This window comes from Esox lucius, chromosome 17 (genome assembly GCF_011004845.1).
Source record: "Esox lucius isolate fEsoLuc1 chromosome 17, fEsoLuc1.pri, whole genome shotgun sequence".
Classification (NCBI taxonomy): Eukaryota; Metazoa; Chordata; class Actinopteri; order Esociformes; family Esocidae; genus Esox; species Esox lucius.
In genome coordinates this window covers 25,430,258-25,454,168 of record NC_047585.1, presented here as the reverse complement: position 1 = coordinate 25,454,168, position 23,911 = coordinate 25,430,258, and the positions used below count along the sequence as shown (strand labels likewise).

At 42.2% G+C, this 23,911-nt stretch overlaps 1 long non-coding RNA gene across 9 annotated transcripts in view; it reads left to right on the top strand.

Moving 5' to 3' along the window:
• LOC106024722 overlaps positions 1–23,911 on the top strand; it is an 80,445-nt gene that overhangs the window by 9,783 nt on the left and 46,751 nt on the right. For all 9 annotated transcript variants that reach the window (XR_004574663.1, XR_004574665.1, XR_004574658.1 and 6 more), the window contains exon 3: positions 1,416–1,519. This is a non-coding gene — a long non-coding RNA (calmodulin-binding transcription activator 1). The remainder of the gene's footprint in view (positions 1–1,415; positions 1,520–23,911) is intronic.

The window sequence follows — 23,911 nt, the reverse complement described above, 5'->3', positions numbered from 1 at the left end:
TTCTCAGGGCTTCTATTAATAAATGCATAATTGATTAGGGTGGGCAGACGTGCCTGAACACATTCTCACTGACTCTATGTCTCTCGAACACACACACACACACCCATATACACGTACATACCACACACATACACATACAGTGTACATACATAATGTAGTGTCAGCGTGTGTTGCAGAAGGTATTGTTCCTGTGGTCAGGCATTCTACCGCCTGTGTTGTGGAAGCTCCACACAGATGAAAGAAATGGCCTTAATGAGGACACAATTCCATCACTACTGGCCTCCATCTGTGAACCATTAATGTTGTTGTCATATTTTCTGGATAAAAAACGCCCTATTGAAAGATTGAATTGGTCGGGCTGTTAATCTGAAGGAACATGAAGACCAAATAGCATTATAGTTGACTTTGCGATAAATGTTTTCCCAGTAGTTAACACCATTTAATTTCTGTTGCTTATACTTGGTTTGATCGTGGTTTGTATATCTTGATATGTTTTGTTTTTACTATACACGTTAGCAGATTTTTATAGTTACAATGAAAGAAATATGGCTTGTTTTTGGTTGATTATAACGTGATGACTCTCATGCATGCATTATTTGGTGCTTTTGTCTGTGTTCAATGTATCCTTTCACAGAATTCTGCATGAGGTTTTTGAATTGGTTATTTCTCCCATATGTTATAAACTTGATAGGTTACCAGACCCCACATTTCACTTCCATATAGGGCAAGTGGTTAAATTGTAGATCTAAAAATGGTATTTGTTAGTAATTGGTATTTACATTTAGATTTGTCCTTTGGTAACCTAAAAAACCCTTTTGGTTTGTCTTTCATTTCATCGACCGTCGAGCAGACGTTTCCTTCGAGTTTATTTGAAGCCTGGATAGGCTGTCTATGCCTGTTATCCCTAATTCAATGATGCGTTTTAAATCTTGAGATTTGGAAATGAAGGTTTTGTTCTTCTTGATGTTTACTGTCATGCACCTTGCTGATATAAGATATTCAGATTGTGTAGTAGACAACTACATTGTCTGCATACTGGCCCGTAGAGTGGGGCTTAGACTCCATCCCTGGTTTGTTAACAACGTAATTGGACATTTGCTGTTTGTATTCATAGATTCAATACGTTTCCCCCAACAATGGTTTCAGTTAGCTTGTACAGGAGACCAAATGGAAAAATTATATTTTCCAAATGCTTTGAAACAGGACAAATTAGCTTTGGTCTTAGTTATACTTATGGGTCTCAGTACGAAATGCTTGGATCTAAATAGAATCAGGTGTCTAGTAATTATGAGTAATCAAATACGACTCTGTCTCTCTTTCTCTTCTCTCTCTGTCTCTCCCGTTCTTTCTCCTTCCTTTCTCTTCACGGTCTCCTCTTGGACCTCTCTCTCCGCTCTCTGCCTTTCTCCCTGTAGATGAGCATGGCCAGTTGAAGATCTACCTTCCTAAGAAACTGTTGGAGTGTTTGCCCAAATGTTCCTCTCTACCCAAGGAGCGCCACCGCTGGAACACCAACGAGGTGAGAGACAGTGCCCCCCTGTGCCCAACCCTGGGACTGCTGAGTCCCTACAGAGGGGAACCTGTGCTGAAATGACCAGTGTTTCCATTATGGCGATGGGGTAGGAGGACCCCATAGTAGGATTATGATAAACTTGTGTGTTTTCCAGATGTTAGCGTCTTCCTTCACTTTGTTGAATGTAGTGTTACAGATACTGTTGTGGTCACTGGTGGTTTGCCTCTGATTCAGTTTGAATGGTAGGTAGAGACAGAGGGAGTTCAGTGCTGGAGGGGAAACTCATATTTTGGGGTGCAACAGCACCGCAGTTGACCAGGATTAATACATTCATGTAACCCAGTGTGGTGGGCCCAAACTCTCTCCAGGCTGGTTTAAAATGAGAAGGTACATTTTGGTTGGACCTTGTGTTTAGTTGATAGTTATTTAATCCTACATAAAAACAAAAATGGTAACTAAATGGTGAAAAATGGTGAAAAATCTAGGCCTATAGGCTATAGTTATTATTTTACATAGGTTTAAGGAGTTCTAAAATATCATCTATAATTTCACACTATTCGGTGTGGTTATTGTCATCCAGACCTTAAACATTGGTGAGTTTAAATGGGCAATAGCAGAAACAATGTATTTATGACTCTAGAGAGCCTTAGGAGGTGTCTAGATGAATACGACCCAGCTTGGCATTCTAGCTAACGTTATAAAATGGGTGCTTCTGAATGTCCATTTTTGGGCATAAACACATCCAGCATGGTTTTACCTCCCACATGGTTATGAACGCGTCATCAGAGTGGTATCTGGTGCGGCCCAACAGAACGTCTCCGTCACAATAATCTGTGTCAGGAAACTTGTGAACATGCATTTATTTACCTGCTGTACTGAAACCAAATAAACCTTTTCCTAAAACTTGAATGATTTGTATGTTAGGGTTTGGGTTAATGTTAGGGTCTGGGTTATGGTTTGGGTTTGGGTTAAGGTTAGGTTTTTGGTGTTAAGTTAAGTGTTACAGTTAAGGAAAATATGGTTTTGAATAATGTTTGAGTGTGGTTCAGAATGGAGAGTGGTTTGTGATCTTAGTGCTGGGATCTTTGTGTAGAGTTTGCAAGACAGAGACGTGTTCCATCTTTCAGTTCAGGGGAAGGTTGGCTGTCCCTTGGAGGATTCCTTCAAAGCTCTTTTGTTTCTTCACAGGCTGCCTGCCTGTCTGTCTATCTTTCGATCTGTCTACCTGTCTATCTGCCTGCCTGTCTGTCTGTTTGTCTGTCTATCTGTTTGTTTATCTCCCTGTATAGGCGTTCTGCCTGCCTGTCTGTCTATCTGTCGATCTGTCTACCTGTCTATCTACCTGCCTGTCTGTCTGTTTGTCTGTCTATCTGTTTGTTCATCTCTCTGTATAGGCGTTCTGCCTGCCTGTCTGTTTGTCTATCTGTTTGTTTATCTCCCTCTATAGGCATTCCTATCTGTCTGTCTATCTGTCTTCCTGTACAGGCACAGTGTTGCGATGTGTGTGTGTGTGTGTGTGTGTTTGTGTGCGCATGCAGCATGTCTTTGTGTTCATTTATAATTAGTCATGGTGCTAAATGCTGCTAATAGAGCATGGTGATGATGACTGATCAGTGATTACAATCTCTCTCCAAGGTGTGTGAGTGTGTACTTCCCTCCCTTTAAGGACCAAAACTATATTGGTACACATTAAATGAAAACTTTAAACATGGCTGAAAAGTCAGGCCATTTAAGATGTTGTCTGGGATGTTTGCGAGAATATATATTTTTTGAAACCCTTTAATTTCATTTTGGATGTGTAATATGTTGTTTATATGTGAATAATCTATTAGTAGAATCACTATCATACCTCAGTTAGCCATGAAATTCCTAGTTTGAAAGCAAGTGGTTTTGAGGACATTTGGCAGAATTTAGCATATACAGGGCCCTCCAGAATTAATTGCAACCTAGCTAAATATCAACAAAAAAGGCTGTGAAAAAATATCATTATTGATTATCAGCTTGATCTTACACTCAGAAAATCACATGAATATACCTTATATTTGAGTGAAAGCTGTTAAAAGAAAATAATAATAATACATTTGTTATTATTATTATTGGCACCCATAGAATGTTTTATGAAAATGTATTTTATGTATATTTTGATAGATTTTTTGATTTTATCTTTGGGAACTATCAAGTGGTCTTCCATGACATTTTGTCTCACTGAGGTATATGTGAGGTGACACCCAGGCTAATCTCCCTTTCTCCTCTATCAACATGGGAAGACCAGAGAACAAATGAAATGAAACAAAAAGTTGTACACAAATCAGGTAATGGCTATAAACAGATAGCCATACATCTGAAAATCTCCACTAGTAGAACAATCATAAAAAAAAGAACAAAAGCTGTGATAAACGTGCAAAAGCGTATATCTGGGATTTTTTTGAGTTGTTTTACTTCTAAAATCCCTTTGTGAGGATACATGGCAACATGGAGTCCAACAAGTATCTAGAGATATTATGCCAAAACCTGTCTGCCTGCCAGGAGGCTAAAATGGGGTCATTGTTGGATGTTCCAGCAGGACAATGATCTGAAGCATGCCTCCAAATCCACACAAAAGTGGTTCATTGACCGTAGAGTAAAGCTTTTGCAGTGGCCATCACAGGCCACTCTTGTGAAGCATCCAGGCTGTTGTTATAGTATGAACAGTCTCTCCACTCGGTTGTGGAAGAGTGGAACTCCTTTGTGGCCTCCCTTACCAGTGATCTTTTTGCATGGATACTCCGTTTCTATCCTGATTCTGATCCTGATTTTGCTTTCAGTGTTACTTTGTCTTCTCAATGATGTGCAAATTGTGTAATCATGTAATTGAATTTAGTACAAAGACAACATATCAAATGTTGAAACTGAGAAATGTTATTGTTTTTGGAAAAAGACATGCCCATTTTGAATTTGATGCCAGCAGCATATATTTTAATTTCCAAATATACAAAATACATTTTCTATAATTGTAATTAATTTAGAAAAAATTTATGGACTGTTTTGTGTTGATCAGTGGCAAAATCTCCTGATTAAATACATTTTAATTTCATGTTTTAACATAAAATTAAATCTGGAAAAGCTGAATACTTTTGAGAGCCACCTAGGTTGCCAGTAATTCTGCTAGCACTGTAGATGTCACTTTTACAACCAGTAGCCAAGATTTGGTAATCTTTAAGGGTTTAGGGTTAGCATAAGGTTAAATGTTAGGGTAAAGGTAGGGGTTAGGAATTAATGTTAGGTTTATACTTCAAAGTAAAGTTAGTACTGGCTAAAAAGACATGTTGTGTTTCTGCTTCTTTTTAAACTTCAACATTTTGAGTTTCTCCAAAAGAAACAGTGTACAAGTGCATGTGTGACTGTTGTTGTGTATGTGTGGGCTTTGAACCAGATCTCAACATGATCTGTGTATGAATGGTTAAATATGTGTGTGTGTGTGTGTGTGTGTGTGTGTGTGTATTTGTACAGTATGTGTAAGTGTAGTGGAGTCATGCCTTTTGAGTGTTGTTGTTTCTGTGTCCCTGTAGGTCCTGGTAGGACTGGATGTGGGGGTTAGGCTGTGTCCCTGTAGGTCCTGGTAGGACTGGGTGTGGGGGTTAGGCTGTGTCCCTGTAGGTCCTGGTAGGACTGGGTGTGGGGTTAGGCCATGTCCCTGTAGGTCCTGGTAGGACTGGGTGTGGGGTTAGGCTGTGTCCCTGTAGGTCCTGGTAGGACTGGATGTGGGGTTAGGCTGTGTCCCTGTAGGTCCTGGTAGGACTGGGTGTGGGGTTAGGCTGTGTCCCTGTAGGTCCTGGTAGGACTGGGTGTGGGGTTAGGCTGTGTCCCTGTAGGTCCTGGTAGGACTGGGTGTGGGGTTAGGCTGTGTCCCTGTAGGTCCTGGTAGGACTGGGTGTGGGGTTAGGCTGTGTCCCTGTAGGTCCTGGTAGGACTGGGTGTGGGGTTAGGCTGTGTCCCTGTAGGTCCTGGTAGGACTGGGTGTGGGGTTAGGCCATGTCCCTGTAGGTCCTGGTAGGACTGGATGTGGGGGTTAGGCTGTGTCCCTGTAGGTCCTGGTAGGACTGGATGTGGGGTTAGGCTGTGTCCCTGTAGGTCCTGGTAGGACTGGATTTGGGGGTTAGGCCATGTCCCTGTAGGTCCTGGTAGGACTGGGTGTGGGGTTAGGCTGTGTCCCTGTAGGTCCTGGTAGGACTGGGTGTGGGGGTTAGGCTGTGTCCCTGTAGGTCCTGGTAGGACTGGGTGTGGGGTTAGGCTCAGGTTTTAAACCATTCTAATAGTGTGTTATATCCCCATCTCCATTCTTAAGAAATGTAACATACTTTTAACATGACATTAAAGTTAACAAGCCTTTTTGTCTATTTGAAGTGGCAGATCAGTTGATGTTTTGTGGCAAGATCAGCTGGTGTTTTGTGGCATGATCAGTTGGTGTTTGGTGGCAGATCAGTTGGTGTTTGGTGGCAGATCAGTTGGTGTTTGGTGGCAGATCAGTTGGTGTTTGGTGGCACGATCAGTTGGTGTTTTGTGGCATGATCAGTTGGTGTTTGGTGGCAGATCAGTTGGTGTTTGGTGGCAGTTCAGTTGTTTTTTTGGTGGCAGATCAGTTGGTGTTTGGTGGCAGTTCAGTTGGTGTTTGGTGGCAGATCGGTAGGTGTTTGGTGGCAGATCAGTTGATGTTTGGGGGCAGATCAGTTGGTTTCGGGTGGGACATCAGTTGGTGTTTTCAGAGTTCATTGACATGGCGTGTCAGGATTAGGAGAGCTCTGATTAGCAGAGATTTAATCCTTCTGTCTCTCAGTAGGAAGGCTGATATCCTCATCCCTGTGTGCATGTGTTTGTGTCTGCTTATATATACTCACCATCAGCCATAACAGTATGACCACTGACAGATGAAGTGAATAACACTGATGATCTCGTTATCAGTGGGTGGGATATATTAGGCAGCAAGTGAACATTCTGTCCTCAAAGTTGATGTGTTAGAAGATGTTGACATGGCCTCCAAATCCCCCAGATCTCAATCCAATCACGCATCTGTGGGATGTGCTGGACAAACAAGTACGGTCCATGGAGGCCCCACCTCGCAATTTACAGGACTTAAAGGATCTGCTGCTAATGTCTTGGTGTCAGGTACCACAGCACACCTTCAGAGGTCTAGTGGAGTACATGCCTCGACGGGTCAGGGCTGTTTTGGCGGCAAAATGGGGACCTACATAATATTAGGCAGGTGGTCATAATATTATGGCTGATGGGTGTATGTATGTATGTATGTGTGTGTGTGTTTGTCTCTGACTAGTGTGTGACCTTCATTTTGTCATGCATGGCTCCCCTCAACCTTTCAGCCCCTCCTGTGCACTTCGCTGACCCCTGCATTTTCTCTCCCTCCACCTCCTCGCTCTCTCTCCTATTTTTCATACACACCCCCCTTCACCTTTACACACACATGCACGCACACCCTCCTTTTCTCCCTGTCAGATTCTCTCCCACCTTGTGTTCTTCACCCAGCCGTGTGTGAAATGATTGGGGGATGTAGTGATGTCTGAGGTTTCTGTTCAATAATAGACTGGGGCTGAATGTGTTCCCATGGTAATAAACTGACTGATAGCTTAACGTCAATGACAAGCACAGTAGAAATTGAACTGGTACGCTGTATCCTAGACAACCATCTGTGGTTCATTATCCACGCCTTAAGAATTATTCAGAGGATGACAGTAGACCTACCATAGATAGGTAGATAGATGAGAGACAGACGGAGCAAGACAGACAGGCAGACAGACAGACAGACAGGTAGACAGACAGACAGGCAGACAGACAGACAGACTGACAGACAGAGAAAGCTGCAGTGTGTCGTACTCTCGTTGTCCTCTGTGTTCTCTCTGTTTGATATTTCACACACGCATGTGTCAAGCAGTGTCGCCGCGTGATGTTTACATGACTGTGTGAACAAACGGTTGATCAGAGGCTTTCGTGCACGCACGCACACACACACACACATATATACACACATCCACACCCATGGAGGTATGCATCATTCAAGCACGGCAGGTGGTGTGTGTGTGTGTGTGTGAGCGTGTGTGTGTGTGTGTGTGGAGTAGGGTGGGGGTACAGGTTACCATAGTAACAGGCAGTGTTCATCTGGGACATGCTCAGCCAGGCCCTTCTGTTCCCACATCAAAGAACCCATCCTGAAGGGCTAACGAAGGGCGCACAGACACCCACACTCTCTCTCTCACACACACACACACACACACAAACAAACACACACCGGAGGGGGAGCTTTTATAAAGCTCTTTGTACGTGATTCATATTATTTTATTTTTAATCATCCCCTGTTTTTAGAGTGTGAGAAATATTTCATGTGTTTGGAGAGAGCACTAATTAGTCCTTCAGGCTTTTAAGTGAACAGGAGATATCTCTCTATGTCTTCTTTATTTTTCTCTGTCTATTTCTATCTCTCTTTTTATGCTCTTAAGTGAAACCCCAAATTTGTGATTTTCTGCCTAAATACAGACATACCCAAAATAAGTATTTTTTTTTATGAGACGGCCATTGAAGAATGACTAGCAAAGCTGCAAAGTCCTAGAAAGATCTGGAACTTGATTGGGTGAGATCTTGCCCGTCTCTTTTTACAAGTCTTTCCTAGTAAAAAGAGATGTTGAACAGAAACCGAAGTCCTTTGAATAATTTGATTTAGATTTGTTTGATGTGTGTACATGACTGTAAAGAGTGCAAAGAGTTGTGTTCTTCTGCAGTTATGTTCTGTAAATATTCACCAGGCCCAATAACCTAAACAACCACTGCAAGTGTCCATTGATGTGGCTACTTATGTGTAGTCTAGATCAGAGGCGTTGCTAGGATCACAATACATTCAGGGCTTAGCCCACCCCCCCGCCCCGCCCGGGACAGAAAAGTACAGGGTTTTGAATGTACATGTGGAAAATCTGAATGTACACGCTAGCAGCCTACATGTCCACATTGTCATAATGCGCGATTGTAATTATAGATTAATAGATCAGGGGCGATTTTTTTATTATTATTATTTTTGGTAAATGTGATATCCGGGGCTATTCATAAAAACTCCGGGGCTATAGCCCCCGACGCCCAGGCCTAACGACGCCACTGGTCTAGACATTATCTGGTTTAACTGATGCAAGTTCACTTCTTTAGGTAATAGTACGAGGGAGCTTCATAAGGAAATCAGATACTTCTTCCCTGTTTAGCCGGAGTTGATGTTCCCCTCCTCCTGTGTCCGGATCTAAACTGAGCCCATAAGAGCTGTCAGACCAGCTACATCAAACAGGGATAGATGGCTTTGGTCCTTGAGGACTGTGAAGGGTGTGAAATAGGCACTGTGCTCAGGTGGAACCGAACATCTCACTGCCCTAAATCTCTGCCTTGTGTGTGTGTGTGTGTGTGTGTAGCATTTCTCTCTGTGGAGCAGACATTCTAATGCAGGGAGGGGGACCGTGTTAGTGAGTGAGGAGCGTGTGATGGCTCTGACAGTGTCAGGAGCCCGGAACATCTCATTACCTCATCTTCTCCCTGTCTACACAGATGGTTGTTTTTCTATACTTGTGGGGACCACAAAAATAATTCCGTATTTTCCCTACCCCCAACCTTGATTCTAACCTTAACCTAACCCTAAAATGAACAAAACCTTAACCTTAATACCTTAACTTTTATGCCTTAATTTAACATAATCCTAATGCCAAACCATGAGATACAACAAAAAGTGACCTGCAATTTAGTACAATTAGAAAGAACCTTCTCAAAAGCACTTAATGCTCTTTTACATTGAGATAGTGGCCCCCCGCATGCATATAATACACAGAGATTCTGTATTTTCACAGGGCTCAGAAGAGAGAGGCAATTGCAGTAGGCCTGCGCAGCCAAGGGTTCATAACAAACCCAAATATAAATACTTTTAAACCTAACCGTAAAGTTTACGCACATTTTAAACCTAACTCTTATCCTTAAGCCTTAATCTCAATAATTTACCCTTTAGACGTAACCTTAGCTTACCCCTAATTCCTAAACCTAACACTTACTACCTGCACTTAACCTTAACCATAATCATAAGCCTAGTTTTAACCCTTAACCTAATTCTAACTCTAACCTTAAACCTAACCCCAAGTCAGATGATGTTGCTTGTTAAAATGAAGACAACATTTCCTCTGATTTTCCGGTTGTAGAGAGGTCAGTCCTCACTCAGATAGTAAAACAGGAATGCACACCTAACTTCATAAATACACAGCAGTTCTTCCCCTTTTCCAGACACCCTATCTGACAAAGCACATTTTGATTTGTCGGCCTACCTCCATGGCTTGTTTTTCCTTGGTGACACTCTGCCAGGCTCATTCTTCCCTGGTGACGCTCTGCCAAGCTTGTTCTTCCCTGGTGACGCTCTGCCAGACTCGTTCTTCCCTGATGACACTCTGCCAGGCTCATTATTCCCTGATGACACTCTGCCAGGCTCGTTCTTCCCTGGTGACACTTTGTTAAGTTTGTTCTTCCCTGGTGATTCTCTACCAGGCTTGTTCTTCCCTGGTAACGCTCTGCCAGGCTTGTTCGTCCCTGGTGATGCTCTACCAAGCTTGTTCATCTCTGGTGACACTCTGACAGGCTTGTTTGTCCCTGGTGACGCTCTGCCAGGCTTGTTTGTCCCTGGTGACGTTCTGCCAGGCTTGTTCTTCCCTGGTGATACTCTACCAGGCATGTTCTTCCCTGGTGACGCTCTGCCAGGCTTGTTATTCCCTGGTGATGCTCTGTCAGGCATGTTCTTCCCTGGTGACCCTCTGCTAGGTTTGTTCTTCCCTAGTGATGCTCTGCCAGGCTCATTCTTCCCTGATGACGCTCTGCCAGGCTCATTCTTCCCTGACGACGCTCTGCCAGGCTCATTCTTCCCTGATGACGCTCTGCCAGGCTCATTCTTCCCTGATGACGCTCTGCCAGGCTCATTCTTCCCTGATGACGCTCTGCCAGGCTCATTCTTCCCTGATGACGCTCTGCCAGGCTCATTCTACCCTGGTAACGCTCTGCCAGGCTCGTTCTTCCCTGATGACACTCTGCCAGGCTCATTCTTCCCTGATGACGCTCTGCCAGGCTCATTCTTCCCTGACAACGCTCTGCCAGGCTCATTCTTCCCTGATGATGCTCTGCCAGGCTCATTCTTCCCTGACAACGCTCTGCCAGGCTCATTCTTCCCTGATGACGCTCTGCCAGGCTCGTTCTTCCCTGATGACACTCAGCCAGGCTCATTCTTCCCTGATGACGCTCTGCCAGGCTCATTCTTCCCTGACGACGCTCTGCCAGGCTCATTCTTCCCTGATGACGCTCTGCCAGGCTCATTCTTCCCTGATGACGCTCTGCCAGGCTCATTCTTCCCTGATGACTCTCTGCCAGGCTCATACTTCCCTGGTGATGCTCTGCCAGGCTTGTTCACCTCCCTATTACTATCACTCTTGTTCATGTTAATTGTCTCATCTGTCCACAATCCACATTTCCAGACCTCTGCAGGCTCTCTTAGGTTTGTTTCAAGCCATCTAACCGGTGTTTTCCCAACTTGCAGTCCAGCCTGTGTAGTTTGGCTGATTGAAGTCCTCTGTGGATGGTATTGGCTGACACATCCATGTCTCCCTCCTGAAGAATGTTCCTGATCTGTCAGACAGTGGTGTCATTATGAGAAGCATTATTTGGACTTCCCTGGTTTACCGACTAGTTTGCCATTGTTGAGATGACCAGTGCTTGCCGTTATTCTCCTTAATGCACCAACCAGATGTTGTTAGCCCACCTAATGTTTTGGCTGTCTTTTACCTCATCACACTGTCCCTCACTGCCCTCATCTTGGCTGTTACAGAGTGTGCTGCCAGCCTACAGCTCTTTGTTCCCCCCTAATAGGATTGGCAGCTTTTCTTTATCTGAGAGGTTTTTGAAACTTTTAATTATAGTTTAAAGTTTAGGCAAGTAATGCTCTCTAATTGTTTTGTGTTTCATGGAAACGCTGAAGTGCAGCTCTGTCTTTGGGTCTTCCACAGTGAGTGATCACATGGCCTTGCCTCTACAGGGCGCTTGGGGTTTCTGCCTGCAATTCTCAGTGGCAAGGGGCTGTATCTTTAAAAAAAAGTTTTCAACATCGGCAATTAGCATTATGCCATGGTGTGTTGCTGAAGTAAGGCCGGATAGCATTTGCTTTGTACTTTTGTTTTTGTTTCCCAATAAGTAATGTAGTTTTATTTTGACTGTGTTGTAATTTGGTTTATAATTAGTTTGGTTGTAATTTCTCACCCTCTCTGCTCTTTTTCACTCTCTCCTTCTGTCTGCCTCCCTCGCTATCCTTCTCTCTGCGAGATGAATGGACATGTCTGTTCTCATGTAGAGAGTGTGTTTGTAAAAGTCATCCTAATCAAATCTCACAGCTTCTCTGGAGATTAAAACAGGGGGCTGGGCTGGTTGTGTAAGTGTGTGTGTTTGTGTGTGAGTATGTGTGTGTGTCTGTTAGAGTGTCACCGTGTCATTAGTCTAAACCTTTTCAATGTAATGACTCACCCACCTTCCCACTCCAGTCCTCTTCCTGTCCTACAGTTTAGCTTAGCTTAGTGTGTGTGTGTGTGTGTGTGTGCGCGCGCGTAGGTGCTGTTGTTTTTCTTTTAGTTCAAGTTATTTTTTTGGGAGGCAGGCAGGTATATTTACAAATAACAGATTTAAACTATACAACTGATCAATGCACCGTCAGCCTCAATAATTTAATAATGAAAATAAAATAAAAGATCAATCATACATTTGGCTATAGGAGTGCTGTTTGGCTTCGGCCCTAAAGACACTCCTGTGAAGATGACACATTCAAAACTGAAGAAATGCCTGGCAGCCGCGTCAGCACACCCGCAATCTGGATACTAGCCGTAGTCATCAGTGAAGGAGGGATCGATGAAAGGGGAGAGTTTTACCGTTTTTCATTCCCCAAGTTGCCCTAAAGCAATAAGGCACAAGGGGGTGTGGTATATGGCCAATGTAACTCGGCTAAGGGGAGTTCTTTGAAGCAATGCAATGCAGAGTACCTTGAATATAGCTCTTTGTGTTAATTTATTAGCCATATACCACCAACCCCAAGATGCCTTTATGATATAATAAACTATTAACTAGAACAGTAAACATTTATTTATAGTAGTTAAAATAAATATATGGACGGTTTGAGCCCTGGTGATTGGCTAAAAGCCATGACAAATCAGACCGTATACCATGGGTTTGACAAAAAGAGATTTTTACTGTTCTCATTAAGTTGGTAACCAGCTTACAACAGCACCTCACTGGTTTGTGGTACATGGCCAACATTACCATTCAAAACATAATATTCAGAGTCTCTGTGTTGCATAGGAACAGCCCGGAGCCGTGTTATATTTGTCATATACAGTACTGTGCCACATCCCTCATGCCGTATTGCTTAAATACAGTTTATCATGGCTTACAGCCAATCAGTCTTCAAGATGGAACCACCTGGTTTATAATGGGTCATTAGATAATGGGATGTGACTGTCTGACCTGTGTTTCAGCTCTCTCCATCCTAATGTGTTGGATAGGCCCCTGCAGAATTGGGAGCAGTTACAGTATCTCTCACATCATCTCACACTAGGAGTAACCATCTTTAATATGGGGGTGAGTTTTAGTTCAGTTTGAAATGGTTGAAAATTAAATGTTATTGCCACAATTCCCACTCCCTCTTTGAGGCTTGAAGGGATTTAAAATATGTATGGACTTAACATGAGTTTTTCAAAGTCCATGTCCAAAACAACCAACAAATATCATAAAATCTTTATTACCAGAGACAAACAGAATTCCGAATAGAGAATTTCATTAGTTCAACATGCCCATCAACTGTACAGTCGCCCTGTTTACTTTGGTGTGTAGACCATTGCTACAGAACAGCCTTTTAATATCATACAATAGATTTGGACAAGATGTCCTGCACACACACACACACACACGCAAACTCTATTTCATCTGAATGACAAACCTGGCAATCACCTCTGAGACCCCATTTTCAAATGTATTCATTAATCTCCCTAACCCTCTCCTTAACGAGCGTAATTAGAATATGGTAATGAGATAGTCCTGGACGAGGGACTTCTGTAATACGTTTAGATGTACAGAGAGAAAGAGAGAGAAAGAGAGACAAATAGAGAGCAGAGAGAGAAGGAGTGAAATTGAACGTGAGACTGAGAGGTACACTGAAAGACAGAATGCCAGAAACACACAAACCACACTTACACACACACACAGACACAGACACACACATGCACACACACACAGACACAGACACACACATGCACACACACAAACGGAGACAGGGTATCAGGAGAGAGAAATTCATTAACTCAGTAAAAGAACAGCCAACATCTGAAACAATAGCAGCACCAGAAACATGTTTCCCACAGGAATCAGAGACGTCTGGGATTACAAGCTTCTCTGCAGCTCTCTGCCCTTCAAGGTGAAATGAGCCTGACTGTGTGAGACGTGAGCATGTGACGGACACTGACTGCCCTGAGACTGGTATTCACTGTCCTGAGACTGGTATTCACTGTCCTGAGACTGGTGTTCACTGCGTTGGGACTGTTAATGACTGTCCAGAGACTGGTACTAGCTGTCCTGAGACTGGTATTCACTGTTCTGAGACTGGTACTAACTGCCATGAGACTGGTATTCACTGTTCTGAGACTGGTATTGACTGACCTGAGACTGGTATTGACTTCCCTGGGACTGGTACTAACTGCCCTAAGACTGGTATTGACTGCCCAGAGACTGGTATTGACTGTTCAGACACTGGTATTGACTGCCCTGAGACTGGTATTGACTGTCCTGAGACTGGTATTGACTGCCCAGAGACTGGTATTGACTGTTCAGACACTGGTATTGACTGCCCTGAGACTGGTATTGACTGTCCTGAGACTGGTATTGACTACCCACATACATTTTTGTTGCATAGAGACAGAAATGTGATTTCTTAGATTTAGCGTTAGCAGCTAACTACATAACAGCTAGCCAGCTTGGCAGACTAGCTAATGTTATGCAATGTGTGGTTTGGAATTCCCGTTTCTGCGTGTGGTGGACAAACACATTTTGACTGAGTGTCTAACCTTTTGAGGAGAAATATGGCCAACTCGGCTCACTTTTCAGATTGGTATCAGCCTGTGTATTCCTCCATTGCTCTAAATTGTTGCTTATATTTATTTGAGTTTTCTCAACAGCTTTATTTGGTATTTCTTTGGGAGTGGAAATGCTATCTTTCCTTTTGTGTACTGTATAACCTGGGGGTACTAGACACCTCCTATCTTGACTATATCATTTGTGTTTTAGCCTGGAGAAGGAACTGGACAGAGCACTGTAGGTAAAGGGGTGGCCAAACTGTGTGGCTGGGAATAAGTTGTCTCCTGGACCAAAATATACAAGAGAAAGTCATGGGGGTCTACTTAGCATGTAAATACTAGCCATAACAAACTATTTGTGAAGTATCTTTCCCCAATACTCTTTAATTTATAATTAGCAGAAAATGTATACAAATAAAATTTGAAAAGCGTTCTTGCACTTTTCCCTTCCTTCTTTCTATGATCAAATACAATACAATGTGATTTTTTTTATACATTTGCAAACATAAAAAAAAAATGTTATTGCTTGGTCAATATGGGGTATTATTTGTAGATTAATGAGTCATTAGTACTTGCCATTGCTAATGTTAGCTACACTACTTTCCACACAGTGGGACAATACAGTGCTTGTCAAGCACTAGCAAGTGTTGACCGCAGTTCTTGGGTGTTGTTGGTATGCTTCCTGAGTGAGTGCTGCTACTTAACTATTTGAAATAAGAATATGACCATATTAGCTTCCCTCATTATTGATGAAGTCACTCAGTGACAGATAAACTAGGCAATGCTGGTCTTTTGTAGCAGCTTATTGTTGTGCATCCTGAAGGCTTTAATGTTAGATAACCTCAGCAGTAATGTTTTGGTTCAATATTACAAACAGTTTCTCCCTCAACCATCAAAGTAAACATCTTATTTTTTTACAATAGCTAGCATATAGCTATTTTTGTCAGTGAGCTAGCAGTGGCTTGCTTTGCCAAACCCACTCAGGTACAGAGAGGGGAATTTGTGGGAACTATGGACTTCTAAAAACAAACACTACCACAGGAGTACAGAGATAGAATACCACTTTAAAACAAAATAATTATGGATGGTGGAAAGAGAGAATGAGAAAGACATGGATTGTAAAACTGACTGTGTGTGTGTGTGTATCTGTGTGTATGACATGCTGGTGTGTTTTTCGTTTAGATAATTCTTAGGGGTCTTTCTGAGGACATTCTGACTGGCATTATGCAAGACACCACAGCCTCAGCAGGGGTCCTCACGTTGTCTGAGACGCCACTCACTTGTTGCAGCCTTTAATGTTTACCACTTATCTCCCCCTGACAGAGTTACGCTCACAACACAAACAGAGGTGACACAGAGGCAGGGGAGGAGGGAGAGGGAGAGGTGAGGAGAGAGAGAGTAGGTGAAAAGGAGAGGGAAATGAAACAAGTGATACTCCCTCTGCGTCCGTGTGTTTGTTCTTCTGTTTATTAACCCTTATATGACCTGGTCGTACAGGCTCACTTGTAGGTGATTTCCAGGCTTAGATCTACTCTAAACACTGTTTCTTTGTAATGGATCAGAAATGGGTGACAGAGATACTTATATAAAGGGCAAGTAGAGGGACAAGGCGTAACAGAGGACAAAAAGAATAAAAGAGGATGGGAGAGGGTGAGAAATGAGGATATAAAGAGTGGGACAGTGAGAGAGGGATGGGGCGTGGGATAGAGGGGGGAGAGAGAGGGAGGGAGAGAGGAGGGGAGAGGGACTGTGTTCATTATAAAGCCGTCACTCAATGGAGTAGCAGCAGGCAGACAGCCTCCTCAGAGATCCAGTCTGCTCAGCATAGTGTTGTGTGACTGTATGTGTGTGTCAGTTACTGAGTGTACATAGTGTTGTGTGACTGTGTGTGTGTGTGTCAGTTACTGAGTGTACATAGTGTTGTATGACTGTGTGTGTGTGTCAGTTACTGAGTGTACATAGTGTTGTGTGACTGTGTGTGTGTACGTGTGTCAGTTACTGAGTGTACATAGTGTTGTGTGATTGTCTGTGTGTGTGTCAGTTACTGAATGTACACAGTGTTGTGTAACCGTGTGTGTGTGTCAGTTACTGCGTGTACATAGTGTTGTGTGACTGTGTGTGTGTGTGTGTGTCAGTTACTGAGTGTACATAGTGTTGTGTAAATGTGTGTGTGTGTCAGTTACAGTGTTCATAGTTTTGTGTGACTGCGTGTGTGTCATTTACTGAGTGTACATAGTGTTGTGTGACTGCGTGTGTGTGTCAGTTACAGAGTGTTCATAGTTTTGTGTGACTGCGTGTGCGTCAGTTACAGTGTACATAGTGTTGTGTGACTGCGTGTTTGTCATTTACTGAGTGTACATAGTGTTGTGTAACCGTGTGTGTGTGTGTCAGTTACTGAGTGTACATAGTGTTGTGTGACTGTCTGTGTGTGTGTCAGTTACAGAGTGTTCATAGTTTTGTGTGACTGCGTGTCTGTCAGTTACAGTGTACATAGTGTTGTGTGACTGTGTGTGTGTGTGTGTCAGTTACTGAGTGTACATAGTTTTGTGTAAATGTGTGTGTGTGTCAGTTACAGAGTGTTCATAGTTTTGTGTGACTGCGTGTCTGTCAGTTACAGAGTGTACATAGTGTTGTGTAACCGTGTGTGTGTGTCAGTTACTGAGTGTACATAGTGTTGTGTGACTGTCTGTGTGTGTGTCAGTTACAGAGTGTTCATAGTTTTGTGTGACTGCGTGTCTGTCAGTTACAGAGTGTACATAGTGTTGTGTGACTGCGTGTGTGTGTCAGTTACTGAGCGAGCGTGCGAGGGCAATGTGGATATGTATGTGTGATGAATGCTCTCCCTGGCCCGGGGTGACAGAGATGGATGTGATGGGTGCGTCTCGGCCAACCAGGCGACAGGGCTGGTCCCCGCTGGCCGAGCTGAAGGTCGCGTGGCACAGGCCGCCTTCTCCAATGACAACCCGATGCTGGGGAAGGATGTGTGTGGGTGCCTGCGTGCCTTTGTGTGTCTGTGTGTGTGTAGTCTTTCCAACAGTGCACATCCACAAGCGTTCTTATGTAAGGTGTGGGTCTCATGTTGAAGATGACGTGTTCTCCTGTGTTCTGAACAGGTCTGTTGGGGTTCTGGGGGGACGCCGCGGGCAGGGCCTCATTAAGGAAGTAGGCTGTTTAAGGATCAGCCCCTCACGTCATGCCTGAACTGCCTGTGTTATCAGTGGAAACTTGCCAGACTGATATTTGGGAGCCTTGGTCATCTTCACAGGGGTCTTCAGATAACATGCCTACATGAGTTATGGCCTTAAATAAAAGTGTAGAAAATCTGAGTCTGTGTGTTTGCTCGTGTGATTGTTAGTGTCTCTGCATATAGCATAAACACGAGCTTGTGAAGAATTCTGATGAGAGGCTTTGCAACAGTTGGCATGGAAACTGAATTAGCCAGCTGCATGAGCCAGCTAAAGCCTTTTGTTCAGTGGGATGATATTTGGTTTGGTTGAGAAATTACAGGTAAACCTACACACCAGCCCTTATTGCAGATGGATTTATAGGCAGCAGAGACTTTCAGTCCAATAAAGATGTCAGTCTGAAAGGGGGTAGTGTTCATACTGCAAAAGTGCCATTCACCTGATGGGTATCGGTCTTAGATTGTCATCAGCTTTTATGGTGAATATTCTTTGTGAGTGTTTGTGTGTGTAGGTGCGTTTGTGTCTGTGTTTGTGTGTGTGTGTGTGTTGTATGTGTGTGGTTAATGTCTGTTTTATAAAAAACGTGTGTGTGGGGTTGCAGGTGTTTCCTGGCCTCCAAAGCTTTTATTATATCTGGGTGATTTCCACTAATGAGATTGCTTTGGTAAGTCTGTGTGAAACCAGTGGTGGGCACCTGGTATATTGATAATTCGATATGATATTAGAGGGGCGTATCGTGATATCATTCATCCTTTCCAGCCTTTTTTTCAGGATATATTTTTTACCAGTACGTTTATTTGTCTGGCTTTAGTTGCATTCAGTACGCCAGTTAGAGCAGAGGTGACTGTAAGTAAAGGTGGAAATAGTGACTGTAGCCCTGTAGTGGTTTTAATTGTAATTTAAATAGCAGTAGAATAAGCATAGAATTTTAGTTATTACTTAATCATGAGAATTTTGTGTACTTACTCTAATAAAACACAATCTGTTGTTGCGAATTCAGCATTCGTTTTCCACCTGTACATAGTTATGCTTTCCCCTCTGAAAATAATGTGCTTTAATCAAGACTGAAACGTCAAGGTCTGGAGTTTTGTAAATGTCATTGGAACTTTGATTGCAAACATGTTTTATGGCCAGATGTCTTATTGAGAATGGAGGGTTTTTCTGGTAAGATGTCCAAACAGCCTGTCAGCAATTGAGGTGATGTCTAATTGTAGTTTTGGAGAGTCAATGACCACAAGATTTATCAAAATTCTACAATTTTCAGACTGTGACTCTGTTTTCCAGTCAAACCATCCTCCTCACTGTGCATGGAGGTAAATGACACCTCCATGAGTCCTACTCCAGGCTTTTGTTAATTCCACCTTTTTAGAGATCAATTTTGTCAGTGTATTTTCCCTTATACCTAGATTCTGCATTTCCACAATGAAGTGGTCCTGTTTATTTTGGTCAAACAAAATAGGGAAACAAACTATACATACAAAAACATTTGTTTGTTTTCTTATTGTTATAGGACAGGTGGGTTTGGCGATACAAACTAAACTGTAATTCTACACCAAATGTTGTAACTAAATAGTTGTTATATAAATTACTTTTCAAAAGATTGGTGTCACTTAGAAATGTCTTTGTTTTTGAAAGAAAAGAAAATGTTTTGTCCATTAGATTGTCTCGTTTAGAAACAGACGTCTCAGAGGTCCTCAACTGGTAGCTTCATTAAATAGTAATCTTCTTAGCGGAGTTGCAAAGGAAAAGCCATTTCTCAGACGATTGAAAGAAAAGATTAAGATGGGCAAAAGAACACAGACACTGGCCTAGAGGGCCAGTATCCAGGAGTTGCCTCTTCACTGTTATTGTTGAGACTGGTGTTTTGCGGGTACTACTTAATGAAGCTGCCAGTTGAAGACCTGTGAGATTTCACAAACTAGACAATGTAATCTAGTTACATTGTAATGTATTTGCCCTCTTGCTCAGTTGTATAAAGCCCGAAAAGGAAGGTTTTGAGTGAGGAACAGAAGGGTTAAAATTAAGTGACCACTGCCAATTGAAAGCTTCTGTTCATCACTCAAAGATTTCCTTTTCAACTTTTTTGGGAAGGAAAGAAAAAGTAGTTTCTTGTTTTTTTCCGGAGCTATATATATATATATATATATATATATATATATATATATATATACAGTTGTGCTCAAAAGGTTGCATACCCTTGGAGAATTGGTAATATATGTATCATTTGTAAAGAAAAAATGAGTGAGCAGGCAAAACACATTTTATTTCATTCAACTGTAGGGCATAACAGAATGGCGCAATCATAAAACAAAACATGGCAACAAAGAAAAAACTGACCCTGGTTAAGTATTCTGCATACCCTTAGTTCTTAATACTGTGTATTGCCCCCTTTAGTATCAATAACAGTGTGCAGTCTTTTGTAATAGTTGGCAATGAGGCCGCGAATTCTTGCAGGTGGTATAGCTGCCCATTCGTCTTTGCAAAATGCCTCCAGGTAATGCAAAGTCTTTGTTGGTCTTGTATGAACCACACTTTTGAGATCTCCGCAGAGTGGCTCGATTATATTAAGGTCAGGAGACTGTGATGGCCACTCCAAAACCTTCACCTTTTTCTGCTATAACCACTGGAGGGTCAACTTGGCCTTGTGCTTAGGGTCATTGTCGTGCTGGAAAGTCCAAGAGTGTCCCATGCGCAGCTTTCGTGCAGAAAAATTCAAATTGTCTGCCAGTATTTTCTGATAACATGCTGCATTCATCTTGCCATCAATTTTCACAAGATTCCCCATGCCTTTAGAGCTCACACACCCCCAAAACATCAGTGGGCCACCACCATGCTCCACAGTGGTTATGGTATTCTTGTTGACCCCTCTCCAAACATAGCGCTTACATAGTAAGCTATATTTTTGTCTTGTCACTCCAAATTACAGTGTTCCAGAAGCTGTGAGGTGTGACAAGGTGTTGTTGGGCATATTGTAACCAGGGTTTTTTGGGGCATTGGTGCAGTAAAGGCTTCTTTCTGGCAACTCGACCATGCAGCAAATTTTTGTTCAAATAACATTGTATTGTGGCCCTTGAAACAACTACACTGTCTTTTTCCAGAACAGCCTGTATTTCTCCTGGGTTTTTCTTTGTATCCCGAAACATTCTTCTGGGAGTTTTGGCTGAATTCTTTCTTGGTCTACCTGACCTTGGTTTGGTATGAAGAGATCCCCAAATTTTCCATTTCTTAATAAGTGATTGAACAGTACTGATTGGCATTTGCAAGGCTTTGAATATATTTTTATATCCTTTTCCATCTTTATAAAGTTCCATTACCTTGTTACGCAGGTCTTTTGACAGTTATTTTCTCCTCCCCATGGCTCAGTATCTAGCCTGCTCAGTACATCCACATGAGAGCAAACACACTCATTGACTATTTATACACAGGCACTAATTGCAATTTAAAAAAGCCACAGATGTGGGAAATTCACCTTTAATTGCCATTTTCACCTGTGTGTGTCACTGTAACAAGGCCAAACATTCAAGGGTATGTACATTTTTGATCAGGGCCATTTGGGTGATTTGTGTAATCAATATGATTTAAAAAGGAGCCAAACAACTATGTCACAATAAATGGCTTCATACGATCACTATCCTTAAATAAAAGACAGTCTTTTTGCATGATTAGTCATATTTTCAAAATCAATTCCAACATTTCTACCAGGGTATGCAGACTTACGAACACAACTGTAGAGTTAGATTTCCCTTTGGTTCCTGCTCTCATTCATATGTGACTTCCCACTCATTCACTCTATGTTCCAAACTTTGTCCACCTGAGAACATGGCCTATTTCTAAAAATAGAGAAGAGAACCTTTATATACCTTTATATATTCTTGTGTGTTAATAGAATGATCAAGACTGATCAGGGAGAAAATGGAACAACTAAAAGTTGTCTAAGTTGATGAATCGCTTGAGTTAATAGTTGGGCTGTCTCTCTAAACTGGCAACTCTCTCAATCAGGAAGAGCAGAGTCGAGCAGCGGTAGTGCAGCGTTATATCACTCTCCTCTTGCTAAAGCAATTTGATACAACTTTGTAAAATAACGATTATTTATGGGAATTATTTTTATTCATACTATTATTTATGGGAAAAACTAGTGAAAACACAAAATTCGGGAAACCCCAATAGATTCTGGTACATGCCATATACATTGTATGTGATAAGTGGCAGTCGTAGGAATACCTTTTCTAACAAATCCAAGGCTCGTTGCCTCGTGCAGTATTCCACCAGCCGTCTACGGACGCGATTAGCTTGACCCTGTTAGCTCAACCCTGCTCTTCCTGACTAAGAGAGTTGTGTGCAAAGATAGACAGTCCAACAATTACTACAAGCTATTTATAAACTTAGACAGATCTTAGATATTAGTTGTTATTCCCCTTTAATGGTTCAAGCAAGGCTGATATAGCAAAACTACTGTTATTAAAAAAGATCCTGACATTTTAACGTACAATATATGTGTGAATATATTTCTGTGTGTGTGTGCTTATGTCTGTTTCTGAAGAGGGGTCAGGTATTTAGGATTGGGTCTTTGGACTAAGTCCCTGGTGTGTTCTTTGTCTGGTCCCTGTATTCACACACACACACACAGACACATACACTCTTGCGCACACACTGCATTCTTGATGGGTGGATGTGTCGCACTGTGTGCTTAGAGCATTTCATCACTGGTTACCTTAGAGACTAACTTTCAGTGATTTCCTAAGAATCAACCTTCACAAACATACTCTCAGTGTGTTTGTGTGTCTTGTGTATGTATTCATGTGTTTGTGTGTCTTGTGTATGTATTCATGTGTTTGTGTGTCTTGTGTATGTATTCATGTGTTTGTGTATCTTGTGTATGTATTCATGTGTTTGTGTATCTTGTGTATGTATTCATGAGTTTGTGTGTCTTGTGCATGTATTCATGTGTTTGTGTGTCAATGTATGTATTCATGTGTTTGTGTGTCTTGTGCATATATTCATGTGTTTGTGTGTCTTGTGTATGTATTCATGTGTTTGTGGTGTATGTATTCATGTGTTTGTGTGTCTTGTGTATTTATTCATGAGTTTGTGTGTTTTGTGCATGTATTCATGTGTTTGTGTGACTTGTATATGTATTCATGTGTTTGTATGTCTTGTGAATGTATTCATGTGTTTGTGTGACTTGTGTATGTATTCATGTGTTTGTGTGTCTTGTATATGTATTCATGTGTTTGTGTGTCATGTGCATGTATTCATGTGTTTGTGTGTCTTGTGTATGTATTCATGTGTTTGTGTGTCTTGTGCATGTATTTATTTGTTTGTGTTTTTCAGCTGACCTCTCCTTTTGTGTTTAAACAGCAAGTCTTTAATTGGTCTCTCGCTCTCTGTCTCTCCCTCTCTGAAAGGGCACAGGGGACACACAGCCATTGGATGTTTGAGTTAATGAATAGATTAATAAATGAATGGGATCTCTCCCAGATCAGTCTCTAGCTTAGAGCTGGAGGAGATGTGTGCTAACAGAGGTGCCCATGTACAATAGTGTCAGAAGAAGTGGTTACACCACACACACCGCACACAGAAACACATGCATAAGAGCTGGAAAACAGAGGAAAGGGAATGTATTCTTTAGCAAGGAGATAACATTGAATGTGGGTGTTTGGCATCTTATTATGGTTCTGATGTGTGTAGCATGATCACATTGTCATTGAACAGACGCTGTATATTGAGGTATTCGAGTCTTACCCTACGAGGGCCGGGGTCTGCTGGTTTTCTGTTCTACCTCATCATTAATCAGATCCACCTGGTGTCTTAAGTCTGAATAAGTCCTTTATTAGAGGGTTGCAATGAAAAAATGGAGTGGAACAGTCTTCAAGGGCCAGATTTGAATATCCCTGCAGTATATTGTAATTTTCACAGAGCCTACAGTACAGCCACTGTATCTTCTCATTGTCACATAGCCTACAGTATAATCGCTATACTAAGACTGGGCAATGGGCCAGATATTTGTGTAGATATGTTATGACCTCTGATGCAATAAAAGAGTGCAATAATGAACGATTATGTCA